The sequence below is a fragment of the Larus michahellis genome, chromosome W (assembly GCF_964199755.1).
Source record: "Larus michahellis chromosome W, bLarMic1.1, whole genome shotgun sequence".
Lineage (NCBI taxonomy): Eukaryota > Metazoa > Chordata > Aves > Charadriiformes > Laridae > Larus > Larus michahellis.
In genome coordinates, this window is record NC_133929.1 from 4,499,515 (window position 1) to 4,517,973 (window position 18,459).

Consider the following 18,459-nt stretch of genomic DNA (forward strand, 5'->3'; position numbering starts at 1 on the left):
TTTCACTTGAAGAAGTACCGAGTATTCCCATACTGACTGAAACATAGCAAAATATGAACATTTCTTGTGCCAGAGGAAAAGCTTCTGTGACCATAACAAATTCCAGTGCTTTCAAAGCCTCGCAGAGTTGCACATCGCTATCTCACAAGATATTAGCATTTCTTCTTATTTTGTTTCCTATTTCTCATTGTAAGTGGTTGAACTAAAACTTCAGTAAATGAAAGCATTTGGCTTGTGTTAGTTCTGAGAGTGACAGCACTTTCATGCACACCATATTTAACAGTACTCTTGCTTATACTGTGAAATACTTAGCATTTTCATATTTTTGAGACCTATGGTTAGAAATGTTCATATATATTTAGTCAGATAATAAATCAAACACTAGAAAATTGTGTATAAGTCTCTACCACCCCAGATAAAGGAAAATAAACTTCTGCACCCACCCCATTGTCTGCTTTTACATCAATTGGATAAGTATAAAAATGTTAGCGTTCAATATCTATTGCATTTCTTGGTGACCTTGGACTGCTTTATTCTTTTAATGTATGTGTTTTACCTTAAATTATTTATATTCATTTGGCTTGTTTATTTCTACAAACTTCCAGGCTTTGGTAAATTACCATTCATGCCAAAAGCTATCTGGTTCCAGTTTTCCAGCTGTTTTAAAATGTCCGTTTAAATGCCTATAAGCATTGGTTTTGTTCCATTTTACTTTATGGTAATTCTTTCAAACTCTTGTTCCTGTGTTTGAAATACAAGTAATCAGAGAGAGAATGGTCTAGCCTTTTCAAAGGATCTAAAGCTGAGGTGTTCTTTGTTGATTGCAAGGTCTCTCTCTCCTTGGCTCTCCTGTTTGTCTGAATTTCCTATTCTCTTCTCCAGTCCTCCCTCACTTAGCATTTCTTCCTCCTCATTGCAGTCCTTCATCATGCACTCAGGTGTTCCAGACAAATCTTGAGCCACGTACAGATTGTTGTTGTCATGACGGTACATGCCAGGGCTGTAATGCTCTGTCTCATAGCAGTTGTCTTCCTCTTCTTCCTGGCATGAGTTTCCCTTGGCACTCTCACTATCCGAATGAAATGAGATTCCTTTCCCTTGGCTTTTCTGGGAAAGATCAAAGTGTTCTTCCTGTTCCAAACTTCTCAAGACATTTGTCTGGGACAGAGAAATTCTTCTTCTTCCAAAACCTTGTAGTGGTTTGAGTGGGGAGAAAAGGAACAATTTATATATAGCAAATTTTACTATGTGATACAAATTTTACCTTTGTCTTCCACCCAGCTATCTCCAACTACTTTATCGTTTACATTTCATGGCATCTCCTTTGAGATGCTGTTAAAAGAGGTACTATCATATCCACTTCACAGCCAGGTCAGGACACACAAAACATTGTGCTGTACATGCCAGACACTTGATGAGAGAGCTAGGAATAAAAGAAGTGAAGTGTCCTGGCCTCTTGTAAACTTTTTTTTTTTCCAGTGAACCTACCCACTGCCTCCTTCCTATTTTTTTTTTAAATGAACACTTTGATCTAAATCATCACATGCTATAATCAAAGCCCCAGGCTTTGTACATTTTTTCCAGAGGAGTGGAAGAGATTAAAAACATGTTAACGTATTTGTTCTATGGACCCTCTGGTTCAAAGTTACTACTTTAAAAATGAAAACACAATCAAGTCTCGTCAGTCTATGAACTCCACTCTCCTTGATTTTTCCTCTCTCATCTAGTGCCACTGAAAAGCTAGATGCACTAGATAGTGCTTCAGCTTGAAGAAATTGTTATAATCAAATGATGATTTTGAGTTGTGCAGTATAAATCTGAGTGTAGTTCTGGATCTAGTTTGTCTTAATATTTGTCAGAGCGTCTCCTTTCTGCTCCTCTTGCTGGAAACCCAGACATTACCCAGGACTTAAATATGCTCTGACCATCAGGATGCACAGAAGAAGATTCGGACACTGCAGGCATAGCCCATCTTAATTAAAAGAAAGGTGACAGTACTGGGATGAGGATTTCACCCAATAGCAAAAATCTATGAGAGCCACTATTTTACTTGCTTAGTTCGGGGTTGTTTTTTTCCTCAATAATTGAATCCAGTTTCTGCAGGATTTATGCAGCCTCACTAGATACAGCTGCTACTTTGCAACAGGTTGTATTTGTTAAAGTGGTTCATAAGCAGGTGGCAGCCCTCACAAATTGTCTTATGGCTGATAAGCCTCAAGGGCTGAAGGATCTCTACACTGAAAAGCACTTAGGCTGTCTTCAATTACAAGTAATTGTGTAACTAGCATGGTGCTGTAGGAGATTTACAGGGGGAAAAAAAAGAGACATTTATATTATTATCTATCTGTTAGGATCTTTGTGAATTTTATCCCAAATGTCATTAGAATATGTGTTTTCCATATGTGCTAGACTGCCCTAAAGCCTGAATTTGAGGAACACCAAGATATCTTACCCATGAAGGAGTTATTTATCCAGAAAGTCTTAACAAACAAAACATCTTGGATACTCAAACTCTCAAAACATGTGTCCCTCCCCAGTTCCCTCACTTCTTTAGATAGCATTGGTACGTGTGCATACATGAGGCTTATTTTAGGAAGTATATGTGGGAGGTAGGAAATGCTTTGCAGGATACTGAGTGGTCAAAAATCCATATACTTTGAGATGAGGGAGGAGCATCTCCTCCTGTCCACATGCTTCTTTGTAAACTGTCAATACATCACAGAATAAACATATCTTAAGCAGAAAGGCTCTTGGATGTAGAGCTATTCAGGCTTCCATTCCCATTTCAGACTAGAATCCAATAAGCAGTGAACAAGACCCGTGAAATCTTCTAGATTTTTTGCTTGTCAGCTTTGAATGTATTTATGATTTATTCCCCATGTTTAAAACCATGGGGATGTACCTCAAACGTGAGAAAAACTATAAACTCTTAACCAGATGTGCCTGGGGAAAAATGTCTGCTTGTTCGTGGCTGCTAGGCTGTGGTCTGTCAGCATCTGGTAATCAACCCCCTTCAAACTGTAAAATTTATTAAAAAATATTGGAACTACACCCTCAGTCAGGAAGATCAACGCAATTTCAGCCATGTCCTCCAGTCATTCCCCTGGCCAACTACATGTGCCACAGTCTCACTAAGGCTGAGTCTCCACCAGCTCACTCCCATTTGTGTTTCAGTGGTACCCACATGGTGGGAGAAGCTCTACAGTGATGTGGATATTGCACTTTCCCCACAGTAATGGGCAGTCCTGGGCTTAAGTACAAGAATGTTTGGTATGGCTTGATAAATCCTCTACTCTAAAACTACTGACTATATTTTCCCTAACACCTGACAACAGCAACTTAGTGTGCTAAAATTATTTCCTTTGTGCTCACGAGTACTGTCTCATTTTGTCTCCATCTACTACTCCGTCTTGGTATGTACCTCCGTGTCATCAGATATCTAGTCTGAAAGGTCTCTGAGACAAGGGTCACCTTGGGGATCTCTGAACTATAGCACTGGAGTAATACAGATAGTTAATAACAACTTCCTAGGCTTATGGGATTCAATCTCTTCCAATTGCATTGGATCTATGGTACAAAGTCCATTTGGGTTTACTGATATGCGCCTTCAAACCTCTCAGAGAATAGCTGAAAAATATTACCTTGAGAATGAAATCCTCTTTCCGTGACGCTATGTTTGACTTTCATGTGTCTGGTTAGGTTCCCCTTCAAGGTGAATTTGCTGGGACAGTAGAGGCACTTGAAAGGCTTACTGTCTGAGTGCAAGTGCATGTGTCCCATTAAATTGTGCATTCTGTTAAATTCCTTTCCACAAAGCTGTCAAAAACAGTAAAATGGAAATGATTTGTTCTTAGGGATATTTTCAAGGAGAACATTTAAAAAGGAAATAGAACCTACCCTTCTCAACTTGAACCCTTGCAGGTTCTGGACGCACTTTGTTTTTCAAAGATACAGGCAAAAAACCTACAGACAAGAATATGTGGTTAAGTTTGATCTATCTAGGGCCTTCTGCACTGCTGCTATTTTTTTTTAATTTGGTGACTAGGAGGGACACACAGTCAAGGATTACTCAAAATCAGGTAATGTTGTTGTAAGGAGAGGAGAACCTTAAGTATGTAACCTGAAAGGCTCTTAACATTAATGAAATTCAAAGTATAACTTTCTGCCCTGGTGAACCATTTCATTTGTAGTTTATAAATCTAGCCTTTAATCAAGAAAAACGCCAGGTAGAGATAAAGATACCAATGAAGGATTTATGTGAAACAGTCAAGTAGAATATTACTTCTTAACTGGAAATTAAATGGCTGCACATTTTGCTTAAAGCTTGAAAAAGAAAATCCTTTTTTTCTTTGCTTCTTGCTCCCCCATTTTTCTCCAATCCTCTTATTTTCTGTTTACCATCTTCTGTGTTTCAGTGTCTCTGGTGAGTAAGCCGGAATTTAAACAGTCATGGGGTGGCAAAAATGACTCAGCTTTCCCTGAAGCATGTTCCTGACAGATCGAGCCATTGATTTGATGAAACAATAAGGGGTTTTTTTATTGTTGTTTATCTAGATGGGTCCTTTTGTAGTCTGGTCCCTTATAAATCAAATATATTCTCACGTCCAAAGAGCAACGAAGCTGGTGAAGGGTCTGGAGAACAAGTATTATGAGAAGCGGCTGAGAGAACTGGGGATGTTTAGCCTGGAGGAAAGGAGGCTGAGGGGAGACCTTATCGCTCTCTACAACTACCGGAAAGGAGGCTGTAGAGAGGTGGGGGTTGGTCTCTTGTCCCAAGTAACAAGCGATAGGATGAGAGGAAACAGCCTCAAGTTGCACCAGGGATGTTTAAATTGGATATTAGGAAAAATTTATTCAGCGAAAGGGTTGTCAAGCATTGGAACAGGCTGCTCAGGGAAGTGGTTGAGGCACCATCCCTGGAGGTATTTAAAAGACGTGTAGATGTGATGCTTAGGGACATGGTTTAGTAGTGTACTTGGCAGTGTTTGGTTTATGGTTGGACTCAATGATCTTAAGGTTGTTTTCCAACCTAAATGATTCTATGATTCAAGACATGAGAGTTTGGTATCACTATTACAAGCTTTTAGTCTTACTTGTCTTCTGGTCTTTCCCTATCATGATTTATAATTTTATTCATATTCAAGTGGCTATTTCCATCCTCTGCAAACTTCTGTGTTTTCTTTCTACTTAAGCTCTGTTTTTGGAATGGTTTTAGACAAATACTTTTTCCATCAGATTATTTTTTTATGGTCTTTATTACTATATGAGACAGAATCACCATTACTGTGTAACTGAAATTTATATCAAGCAGTGTATTCATCTGGAAGAAAATGATTAAAAAGCAATTACTGTGATTCCACCAAATTTTTGGTCCAATCTGATTTCTGATTTAATTTACAGAATCACAGAATCTTAGTGGTTGGAAGGGACCTCTGAGATCATCGAGTTAGTACAGTAGGTTTTATGAAGCCAATAATGCATATATAATACTTGAGGAATTCCTTTTGGTTTGGTTATATTTATTTTTCCAAACATTTTGAGAGAAAATGAGATTGCTATCTGCTGTTTCCTTATTTTTTGCAGGAAAGCAAAGAGTTGTTGAGTTCCTCTCCCCTCCCTTCCTTCCTTCTTTCTGAAGGTACTGTACTCATCTGAAAAAAAGAGAACAAATTTATTGTTCCTGTTTTCTTTCTTAAGTCATTTGAAACACTGTCCCTGCTAGTTTTCTAAGTTTACTGCAGTCTCTGCACAGGGGGAGGGGAGATTGTTGATTACCAACATGAGAGCAGGTAGAGAGTTTAAGGCAAGACTCATTCCAGCTTCAGTAACTGGTAAGTTAAGTAAAAATGCTTTTATGCTTAACTCTTTAGAAGCGCAATATATATGTTTTTCAATTAAGAAAAGGCATTTATCAGATACACATTTAACTGATAAAAACATAATAACCATATGCATTGACAAGCAGTACGTTTATGCTATAGATATCTATAGCCTGGTTTTTAGATACTGGTGCTAATAGCATGCGGTTTAACCAATGCAGACAAGAAAATGTTTTCCAGTGAGGCTGATAATATCCATAACATAATCTGCTGTGAATTTTGCATATAGGACTTCTCCTAACAGAATCTTATTACAGGCTTCACTGGGCCATTGCTCAAATAAAGAGAGAAGCTGTGTCATATGCAAATTGATATATTTCATATATCATCTGCCACTACTGAAGTCTGCACCAACCTGTGCTATAGTGGGAGAAAAGTTACTAGTGTTTTTTTTTCCCTTCAAATGGTATTGTGTTTATGATTACATGTGTTTATCTCTACTCATCTGTGTATACAATTAGTCTAGGAAAAGTTACATTTAAGACATGCTAAGACAGTTCTAGTTTCTCACTTGAAAAAAAAGAAAAAGAAGTACACGTTGCATAGTGTGTAACAACATCACGGTTGATCACTAGCATCAGTCATAGGATGGACTCAAATGTTGTCTGTTTATTTGTCATTTACATTATTGTAGATGCCAATAATATTTTTGATGTTGGACATAAATGTATCAGAACAATCAGAAGTGGTGCATAAAATAAATGATTGAATGTAAGAGTATGTTTCAAATACTGGAAGAGAAAATTCCCCCCCTCCCCGTGCTTTTATAAAAGCAGAATGTAGAGGTGGGGGGAAGAATTAGGACAGATCATTTCTCTGCAGAAGGAGAGCTTGGTTATCTTTTGACCCAGTATTTCTTCAAGCCATGGCTCTCTGAAGCGCAAGGTCATCTACAGGATGCCTGGAGCCCAGACAGAGCAGCTCCATTGCAGAGAGCCGGCAGGCAGCTTGAGCTGGCCCTCTCCCACTTCCACCAGGGCACCTGGGCTACACTTCCACCCTGGGACAGCTCTCTGCTCCCACCCCTTGCTGAACCAACTAGTAGAACGGAATTTCTTCCCCCTCTATTTGGTGCCTTTCTGCAAGTTTTTCCATAGAAAGGAGCAATCTACTCCAAATTCAGCCCAATTTCTGTGTAAGTTGGAAATTCCCTTTGCTTTAAGAGCAGCACATGGGTTCTGCCAAAGGAGGTGGAAATAATTTGTTTCTTGAACTCTGTAGCTTAATGTTGCAGCTCAGTCTAGTTTGGTACCAATTATTAGGTTCACTTGGTGATACTTAACCCACAAAGAATACTCTGCTAATATCAAGAAAATTCCAGATGTTGCTGTGAAAACCACTTGCCACATCTTTCTCTCAGGATACCTGGGTTTATTTTTTACATGACGAAATACTGATTCAAATTAAGTAGATGATTTGGACAGCTATTTTGACAGTTATGTGTCAAACATCTGGAAAAACACTTTTTACTTCAAGTAAGAAGTAGAGGCATCTCCTAAACATTCAAAAATATTTAAGCTCTGTATTTGTTGTGGTACTTCGCTCAAATTGCAGAGTGTTAGTCTGGATTGCAGTCACCTGGAAGTTTTGATATGGTTAATTCAGAAGTTCAGTTTACCATGTAGGTAAGACTCAGTTGCAGCATTTAGGTACAGATTTTGTTTTTGAAGATACTAAACATTAATGTGTTATTAATTTAGACCATGTATATGATAAATTCTTTCTCTGAGAGACTGTCAGAAATACATAAATAAGAATATATGTGTTCATGTTCATAGTAGGTGGTCAAAAGCAGTAAATGCTATTTTTAAACCCATTCCTCAACAATGAGCACACGGAAAGAGCATTTTTAAAGGAATGCTTAATAATTTGATGGTTAAAAATAGACATTGAGTTTTGGACTACATTCTTAGATTTCACCTTTCAGGTTTATTTTTCCTTCAAAATAATACATTTTTTGCAATCATTTGGAGTTTATTTGTTTTCACATTGTATATTTTATTGCTAGGATAACTGTAACATGATTTAGTATAATAGTAATTTGTAACACAACTAATATCTTTCTCCAACAGTCAGGAAGAGGATATTTTTTGGCTGGTGTTTTATCCTTATCTCACATTGCTGAGATATTTATAAGCAGAGAATAGTATAGTCTGAGGCCAGACTGAGTACAGATCCATTACCAGCTTATGGCACAAATTAAATGTTTGTGAAATGAGTTTTCAGTTATTCACCTCAATGTTATTAAAAAAAATAATTGAAGCAATAAACCAAGAATAAAAAAAGAATTAAAAGAGAGATGCTCTGTTTATTTTGCTTAAAGTCTTATTGCTACAAGCCATATTTATGTATATAGCATACATAAGTAAAAGGTCAGTCAGTTCCCACAGAATTATTCAAAGCCATTATTTCTATTTGATTTGTTCTCAACTATAATGAAAATATAGACAGATTTTGCTTTTGTTCTTAAAAATAAAAACAAAACTACACCAATGATGGCAAAGATGATATGGAAACAAGTTGTATGGAAATCCCAAGTTAACAGGTCTGATTTGAAAAGCACAGAAACTGATAGAAGTCTTTCTGTAAATGTCAGGTGTCTTTTTATACTGAGAACCAGGATCTTTAATAGTGAAAACTGTTGAAAATATGAGTTTTGGATGCAGAATACTAGCACTGAATTACATTCCCAGTAACATTTTGGAATCTATAATATAGATTTTTGACCAGGAGAGAATTTTAATCTTTGAATTTTAAGCAGTTTTTATTGTTTTCTCATTCTTTCAAACAAGCACATCGTTAAGAGCCTTCCCTTAGGACTGCCTGGATGTAGAGCAGATACTGGTGGACTGAGAGGCACCATGTGCATCTCACGGATACACATATTGGCATGTCTTTTAGGTGCCATTTCTAGTAGTGCCAGATAGATAGGCAGTATTCAGAATGGAAGAAGCACAGAGGGATGAATCATGGTAGAATATGGTTTACCCTAGATAGCACTTATATTGTTTCCAATCTTTGATATTGCAAAGCCTCAGTGATGCAGAAAGATGTCTATCTGAATGGACCACACCACTCACACAGATATGTCAGCAGAATATTACCCTGAGAAACAAAAGCATTAAATGCTGCATAAGATAATAGGGCTTTTCTGCACTGATGGTTTAAAGATACAAGTGAGGCAAAGGTGTGTAAGAATAGGTAGCCTCTTATTAGTTGATGAGAAATAATACATAGCTTCTGAGCACTAATGAATGTTCCCCAGTAGTAACTGATTTAATGAAACAAACTGCTCCTTCAGACTGACTTTGCAAGTGTTGTGTGGACTGCTACAGATAGTTGTAAAATTATTCATTTGTTTGATGGACTAATTTTATACCCCGACCAATTTTTTAAAATAGACCAACTTTTAAAACCAAATGAACATTTTCTTCTTAAATGCAGTAGTTGTCCCCATTCTAGTTTACCATCCCAGAAGACCAATGAAAAGGAAGGAATGTCAGCTTGGAGAAGAAAGAATTATAGAGAGACAAATAATGTGAAGCCTTTAAAAAGAAACAAGTCTGAAAAAAGATGACTTACGGCTATCTTCTTTCTTGCTGAAAAGCTAATATTCTGAAACTGAGACTGCAGCTCCCTACTGCTGTAAAAAATTCAATGGAATTTTATGGATGATATACAGATTTTTGTCCAGTAAAGAGGTCTAAGTTAATGCTTATTGGTTATTTAAAACATGCACTGAACTGCATGTTAGATGTCTAATTTTTCTTTTTATCTATCTGGCATAGACCAGTCCTTCTTGCCTGGTTTCTAAAATACTAATGATCCAAGGAAAAATATTATTTAATCTTTGTTTTAGTTCCTTCCAAACTTAATACCTTTGTGACTTATTTTTGTAAAACAAATTGGTTTATACTAGTGTTACCCTGATCTTGATAAGCAAAACACATTTTCCTTCTAAACCAACAATGCTTAATGTATTATAAAGAATTCCACTGACACTGTAAGCAATTAAGCTAAGTAATCAAATGTTAAAAGAAAATATTTTCACGCTCTGGAGGTTACAGGAAGAAATTATGTGAATATTTGCATTTTTTTTCTTACTTTCACTCCTTATTTCCTGATTCATATGTTAGAAAGACATATTATTAATTATTATTAAAATAAGGATGAAAAAAAATATTATTCTTACTTTCTCTTCCCTTCCTCTTCTATTGTGAAAGCCAAAACACTGACACATTTTCTTTCTACTTTGTGGAAGTGCATGAATTCATGTGTATGAATTTTGGTTTGATTTAAAAGAAAAAACTTAGGATAAAAGGTGTGTTTCCTGAAAACCTGTTTTCCCTTGCCAATATTCATAAAAAATAAACTTGAAAACATCCAACTTATCAGCTGCTTATTAGAAACACCAGAATTCTGGGAACACTAAAAACCACAAATGTTCACTAAATCTGAAGGTTCATTTAATTACAAAAAGCTACAAGGTAAACCAAGTCTCATACATTGATAACATCACTTTTCTGTAACGAATTAGAGAAAGGTGCAACTGATTTGAAATTGAAAGCAAGGCTGTGAAAAGGGTCATATGTTTTCAGTTGTTATTCTTAGGTGATACTGTACTACAAGGAATACTTATGCACGGCAAGCAGGCATTAACCACACAGTCTTCTGTTTGGAGGCCTGATGAAGAAGAGAAACCACCTAATTTCTATTCATAGAAAGAATTTCACAGGGTGGTGTTCCCAGGGTGGAAGAGCAGGTGTGATGGCTCTGGGATGGGAGCAGGTGGCTTTACCCCTTTTCAGGGAGCAGCTTATTCTGACACCAGGTGCTCTGATAAGCTACAAGTGTGTTGGCTGGGAGTGAAAAGATTACTTCCAGCCTTCCTCTTTCTCTTCCTCAGCTGTGAAAAACCCACTTGTGCTTTAGTCTTCTCTGATCAGGGTTGAAGTGTAACCGTTAGACTCTTTTTGCAGTGATGAAAGACCTTTTGTTTTGTGGAGGGCTCTATGCTGGATCTGCTACTACTCCTATGGAAATGATTAAAATCCAAAGGTTTCCTAAAGTCTTTGTAAATTGGAATGACTCTGTCTCTTACTAACATCCAATACACTAGATTTAAACCAAATTTAAATATATCATAGAATCATAGAATGGTTCGGGTTGGAAGGGACCTTAAAGATCATCTAGTTCCAATCCCCCTGCCAAGGGCAGGGACACCTCCTACTAGACCAGGGTGCTCAAAGCCTCATCCAGCCTGGCCTTGAACACTTCCAGGGATGGGGCATTGACAACTTCCCCGGGCAACCTGTTCCAGTGCCTCACCACCCTCACAGTAAAGAATTTCTTCCTAATATCTAATCTAAATCTCCCCTCTTTCAGTTTGAGGCCGTTACCCTGTTTCCTATCATTACACTCCCTGATAAAGAGTCCCTCCCCATCCTTCCTGTAGGCCCTCTTTAGGTACTGGAAGGTGGCTATAAGGTCTCCCCGGAGCCTTCTCTTCTCCAGGCTGAACAACCCCAACTCTCTCAGCCTGTCCTCATGGGAGAGGTGCTCCAGCCCTCGGATCATCTTCGTGGCCCTCCACTGGAACCGTTCCAACAGGTCCATATCCTTCTCGTGCTGAGGACTTCAGAGCTGGACACAGTACTCCAGGTGGGGTCTCACGAGAGCAGAGTAGAGGGCCAGAATCACCTCCCTTGCCCTGCTGGCCATGCTTCTTTTGATGCAGCCCAGGATGTGGTTGGCTTTCTGGGCTGCAAGCGCACATTGCCTGCTCATGTTGAGCTTTTCATCCACCAGCACCCCCAAGTCCTTCTCCTCAGGGCTGCTCTCAAGCCATTCTCCGTGCAGCCTGTATTTATACCTGGGATTGCCGTGACCCAGAGGCAGGACCTTGCACTTGGCCTGGTTGAACTTCATGAGGTTTGCAGGGGCCCACCTCTCAAGCCTGTCCAGGTCCCTCTGGATGGCATCCCTTCCCTCCAGCATGTCAACCGTGCCTCACAGCTTGGTGTTGTTGTCAAACTTGCTGAGGGTGCACTCAGTCCCACTGTTCATGTTGCCAACAAAGATGTTAAACAGCACTGGTCCCAGTACTGACCCCTGAGGAATGGCACTCATCACTGGTTTCCATGTGGACATTGAGCTGTTGACTGCAACCCTTTGAGTGCGGCCATCTAGTCAGTTCCTTATCCACCGAGTGGTCCATCCATCAAATCCATGCCTTTCCTGATATCCATTCTAAAGATATCAGGGAAGAACAGATTGTGGAATATAATCACTATTTCAGGTTTAGTCCTCTCTCTGAGGTGCTTTCTAAAGCAAGTACCTCCTTCGTGTTTCAGCTCCAGATAAAATTATTTGAAAGCATTATTTGAAAAGGGGGTCTTTCATATAATACTTACAGGTAGCAGGATATTTTTCTACCTGTCTCATTTTTCTTAAAAGTATTTAGAATATACGTGTAATGAAAACAATATCAGGAGGTGAAAAGGAAAGGGATGACCTGTTTTTAGAGCATCAGTCAGCTTCTAAGGAACAGGAGAATTTGTTTGAACCATCTGGTAGGCACTAGCCCACACTGGATTGGTTCTCTAGTGCAGATTTCTGAAGTCATGAAGAGCATCCTGTATTAGTCCAATACTATTGTCCTGTGATAGGAATTACAGAAAACTGTAGAGAACTTCCTGGAAGAGCAAGTTGACAACAGGGTGCTCATAGGTTTACCAGAAACTAAACCCGTCCTTTTATAAATGTGCAGGAAAATATTTTTTTTTTCTGTGGCACCACAGCAAGGATGCGTTCATTATAATATTCAAGCACCGGCATGACTGTTACATCAAACAGATTTTCTGCATAATGCTCCACTCACAATATGAAGTCACCAAGGTTTCCAGAACCATTTTATATGTCTGTAGGTAGCATTTTGTCAAGATACTATGGAAGCAGTCACATGCACATAGTTTATGCTGTGGCGGTCTGGAAAGCAGAGCTCCCTAATCACGGTGCAGACATATCAAAAGTAGTTTCCTCCCAATGCCCCAGTAATTTGCCTTAAGAACCATTTTTAACTCTGTCTTATTGCCCATGATTCTTAGTTTTTTCTACTCTTGTTTGGGTATCAACGGGATAAACAAAGTGGTGTCCTAGGAATGGCACTGACATCTCTAATTCTTTTGCTGTGTTACCTATTGAATGTCTGTTCAGAGGGAAATGACTAAGTCACTACTGAGACAGCTTAATTGCAAATGAGTAATAGAGGTTAATAGGGATTAATTAGTCTTCTCAGCCAAGCAGCTTTTTCAGGAAGAAGTCTGCTCAAACACCAGCTGAAACCAAATTTATTCATCTTTCTGAAATGACTAGGAAAGCATCATCTGGTAATTCATTTTAAGAAACTGGACACCAAGAGAAGTGGTCAGTAGCAGAGATGTTTTTCCTAATTCTTTCAATTTCTGGATGAAACCCTCTTTCAGTTCTTGTAGGATATAGCATGTCTTACTGGAACATGATACCTACCGCTTCAGCAACCTTCAGTTTCACTATGAGTTTTGAACTGTGTGAAGCAAAGAATTTAAAGCAAAATAAACACAGAAAACAAAATCTTGTTCCTGCTGAAGACTAACAATACTCCCCATGTTTATGTAAAACTAGACTTTCATTAAAAAATTAATCTGTTTTGGAGACTTTATATGAAAATTCTGCCATACAGTCTTCTTCGCCACTGCCCTTCTCCAAGCATATGCACACATTTTACCTGGTATTTACCTGTTGCTTTACACATACATCACTCAGAAGGTGCAATTGCTTTCCCATACATTAACTGCTAACGGTGTGGGAGCATGTCAGTGGGCTGGCTTGAAGAACCAAGGCTGAAGGTGGCCCTCAGTTACCCTTTAAGATAACAAAGAGGTGGGAGGAGACCAGACTATCAGGCTTCCATAGAGGTGATAACAACACTGGGACTACAGTAGGAAGGAAAGCTAATCTATTTCCTTTTTAAAGGTCATGAATGCCAGTGAAGGCACTGGCATTTCAAAAAAACGCCCCAAGCAGGACAGCATGAGGGTCATGGAAGGGCATGCTTTTTTTGGTCATTCTAATTCTGGGTGTCCTGCATAGCTCCGTTATTTGTTTTAAAATAATACCACTGCACAGCTCAAAAACCCTCTCTCTCCACTTTACTCTATAGTGTTTAATGATTGTGCTTTGTAGGTACAAAGATTCTATCCAAAGTGTTCTTTCAAAGACTTCAATATTACTATTTTACCACCAGATCCCTTCTTATATTTATATTATTTATTTGTTCTTCAGTTCACTCTGTCTCTTATGATATCTGAATGGTGAGAAAAAAAAATATCCTAAAAGTGCATTAGTGTAATTTTTTAATATTCTGGAGGAAAAATTATTTAATACATTGGATTGCCAAAAATGCACTAATTTGCAGTGGCAGATATGGAAGCAGACAGGAAACAGGGATGGAGTGGTAGGACTTCTATCAACAGTGATTAAAGTGACTCCACATACTTTATAAAGGCAGGGACAGATCCATGGTTCCAGCCTCTGACATGAGATCTCTTTATCCACTTAAGAAAAGGAAGAAATTTGTCTTATTGGCATCACCTCATAACAGCCAAATCCTAAATCTTGTTCTCAGCTATACCTCAGATTTTCCATAATGATTTCAGTACAATGTGAATGATGCCAGGGAGAGAATTAGGACAGTTACTTAGGATTAATTACTTCCATTGTTTAATTGAGTAATTCACTGAGCCTTCCAACCCATCGTTGATTCTAATAAGTAGTGAGGGCAGGATCAAATTGTATTTCCACCCAGTCTGCTGGCACCAGTTAAGCTTTGCACATTTGAAGTTCTGCTACTATATGTGCTCCTGATGTCACCATCCTGGCCAATCTGATCTTGTCAGCCCTGAAGTCTGGGCAGGGTCTGGAAACCCAGTATACCTATGCCCAAATGGGGACCCAGTCCTGTAAGAATATTTATATGAAACAGAATATACATTAAATGGCATCAAATTGACTGTAAAATATTACAGACATGAATTGGGAGACTGATTAATTTCCCTCCTCCCCCCTGAGGGATTTGGACCCCCATCTCTAGCCTCTTAAGGGAGAGCCCTAACTAGAGCCCTGGTCTGTGAGGGTGACCCTGCTGTCCTTTGGCTAGTGCTGGGCCATTACGTAGCCAAAAATGCAAGTGCCGAGGGGCAGGGAGCAGAGAGAAGTCAGAAGGTCTAGTTAGGGGCTGCAGCCTCCATCCTCTCTAGAGATAGGTCTGGGTTCCCCTCCAGGTGTCACTTTTGCAGGTTTATTGAATGATCACAGGTTAAAGGTACTTCACCCTCCTGTGTGATTGCACTTATGGCTTGGCTACGAAGTCAGGCTCCTTTTAGTTCATTCTTCCTGATAACCCTTTCTCTGCAGTGCCAAAGCTCAAGAAGAAGGGACTCAGGGTTCAGTATGGGTGAGTGCAATTTGTTAAGGTACTTTTCTAACCCTGGAACATCCTCAGCCTAAACTCAGACCTATACTCACTTCATAGACAAAAGCTGTCAGCACTCGGCCTTGCTTTTTTGTTTTCTTTTCAAAAAAGATGAAACTAGTCTGGGGCACCTAAAACAATTTCTTTACTTTAAGAAGAAACACCCAACTGTCTTGTTAGGCAACAGAAAAGTAATGAGAATGATAGCAAAGGTTTTGCTAAACTAAGGACAGAGCACACATAAAAGCAATGAGGGGAATAGCAAACCATTATGATAAACTGAGAAGAGAGTACTCATACTGGAGAGAAGAAAAATATCTACAGCTACCTCACTACAGCACCATTGAAAAGCAAATTATGCCATAACTCACTCTATAAACACATCTGATGCCACCAACAGTGCCTCAGCTTTGGCAGCGTAGGTGGTGGGACTGCTCCAGATTTTCAGTGGAGGAAATTATTTTAACTTTTTCAATAACTAGCAAACCAAAAATTATCTGTAAGTTATGGAAAAATGGATGTGCATTCATTTTGATATTGTTTTAAGCATTTTCTCTATTACAAGACATACCAATGTAACTATACTTCTGTAAAAGTGCTTATAGTGTCTTGCTCCCTAAAAATAGAGTAGATTTCTACTCTATTTTCAGGTAGTTACACATCTATCCAAGATGATTCCAAAAGCCACTTGTCCTGGTTCCGGCGGGGATAGGGTTAATTTTCCCTGGTATTCCATGCCATGTGAGCCATGCCCACCCTGAGCTGCCGGGGGAGGGGGCAGGAAGTCACCACTTGGAGCGGGCTGGGGCGTCCCGGGCCTGGTCGGTGAGCAGCAGTTCCGTAATCGTGTTTGTATATTCCTCTATCCGTGTTATTGTTGTTGTTTGCTTGTTCCCTTTGCTGTTCTGTTAAACTGCCTTTGTCTCAACCCAAGAGTTTTGCCTTTTTTCTTCCGATTCTTCCTGTATTGGGAAGGCCCGAGCGAGCGGCACGTGGTTCTTTGTTGCCGTCTGAGGCTAAACCACGACACCACTCTACAAGCAGTGCAGGCAAGTGGGTGTTTCCCAAACATCTGTATTTCCCAGCTAAAATAAAACAAAAATGATGTAAGTTAAAATGTTAAAATTTGAGAATAACAAAGACAATGCAGGGAAGGTATTTCTCTTGCACAGCTTTTTGAGAGAAGACCCATTTCTTCATATTGGTATCATCTCCTAGACAACATGAATACAGCTACACTGCATAGGAGGCCCTTAAAGCAGATGGAATATCTAAAATGATCGAACCTCAAACATGAAGCAAGGGGAAAAAATAAGGATTATTTTATATATGAGATATCTTTGAAAGTTCATTGCTTGTTGCATCTGTCTACTGTGTTATGTCAAGCTGTTTAAACATTTCAGATTTTTTAATAAATTAAGCTTCTTAGGTGTGTAATTGTATGATTTCCATTAAGTTTGTCTGCAAAGGTTACCATCTGTTAACATATTGTCTCAGGATATAAGGTTTTTTTTTTTCATATTTATACAACAAATTTGTCAAAAGTATCAAATTTTGGTCATGGCATAGATGGGATCATGCCTCATTGGACAACAGAAGCCATAACAAATTACAAGGAAATTGGTGAAAGATTAGTTTCAGAGTTCGTTGGAAGTCTTTCCATAAGCCTTAGTGAGTTCTGAATTATGCCCTAGGAAGAGTTACAAAGGTTATCAGTTTTACTTTACCAAGCATTTGATGAGAAAAAAACATTTGTTGTTGGAAAGAAGTCGTTTTATCCTGAAGCCTGATATCAGCAGATGAAGGTAATTTCCCAGGGAAAAGTAAAAAGACACCGAGCTCCTCAGTACTATCATACTAATGTTGGAAGAAAAAAAACTGATCTGGTCCACTTCTCGTTTACAGTCATTCCAGATAAGTTTCATGAACAATTGTTTACTTGTTTCCAATTATATTAGTGATGGTAATCCAAAAGGGGAAGATAATTACCTTTATCATGATAGTGTTCTCCAATTCAGCAGACATATCTGTCTCATAAAACGTATGGGACAAGAAGTCTTATCTCGGAAGACAATTAAGCTGATGATTAAATCATGGACTTCATTTGACACAAGGTCTACATGCATGTGAGAGAGAGAAAACAAATGTTTGTGGTATTGGAAAAGATTTGACTGAACTCCACAGTCTATTATTCACAGCTTAGGTCTGTTTTTTTAAAGCCTCCCCAACATTCGTGTCTCCCTAATCAGTATCTGCGCTCATTAATTTTGGGTACTTTCCCTAAATCCTTGTTTATTTTTGCAAGGTAGTCCAAATTTCTGCTGCCTTCTAGCTCCACACCATGGCAGAAAAAGTGTTCTCTTCATTTAGAATGTAAATCATCTTTTAGGTTCGCTTCAAATAATGTAGCATAAAGACTTCAAGGCTGATTTGGGTATATTAACATATACTTAGTTTATATATAGCGTATACTCAGTTTATATACTCAGCTTGAGTATATTAACATACACTCAGTATATGTTAATGGAGTCCATTTTTAAAATTTGTGTGCTAATGATGACTATTGATGCCCAGAGAACATGGATGGAAAATACACCTTGCACAGACTTCTCTAAAGAATAAGAGAATAGGGTTGACACTGATTTTTAGAGAAGTTCTGTTATGGATTTGAACATGATCTTTTACCTCCTGCCCTCCTCTAATGACTATAGTCACTCAAGTCTAGAGTAAATAAAATTCCTTAATTTGATAAAAACTGTACAGATAACCCATTATTGAATAACATTGGCAGTTTGAACTAATATCTAGAGAACCTAGTATTGAAATAACTCTAAATCTTTTGAGCACATTTACAGCTTCTGCATAATTCACCAAGGCAGCATCTACAAACAAAAATCTGACTGTACAAATAACAAGCAGATTCATGGATTTTACAGATATGGAACATCATCATCATCTAGCCCAACATCTTACTCAAGATAGGCCATAAAACCAGCAAAACAGACAAGATACGCTTGAAAATTAGAGGTGAAAAAAAATCCACTTGATTATTTTCCAACTCTCCGAAAT

General features: G+C 38.5%; 1 pseudogene; it reads right to left on the bottom strand.

Moving 5' to 3' along the window:
- Positions 1 to 683: 683 nt before the first annotated feature.
- LOC141735616 (zinc finger protein 366-like) overlaps positions 684 to 18,459 on the bottom strand; it is a 34,306-nt pseudogene continuing 16,530 nt past the window's right edge.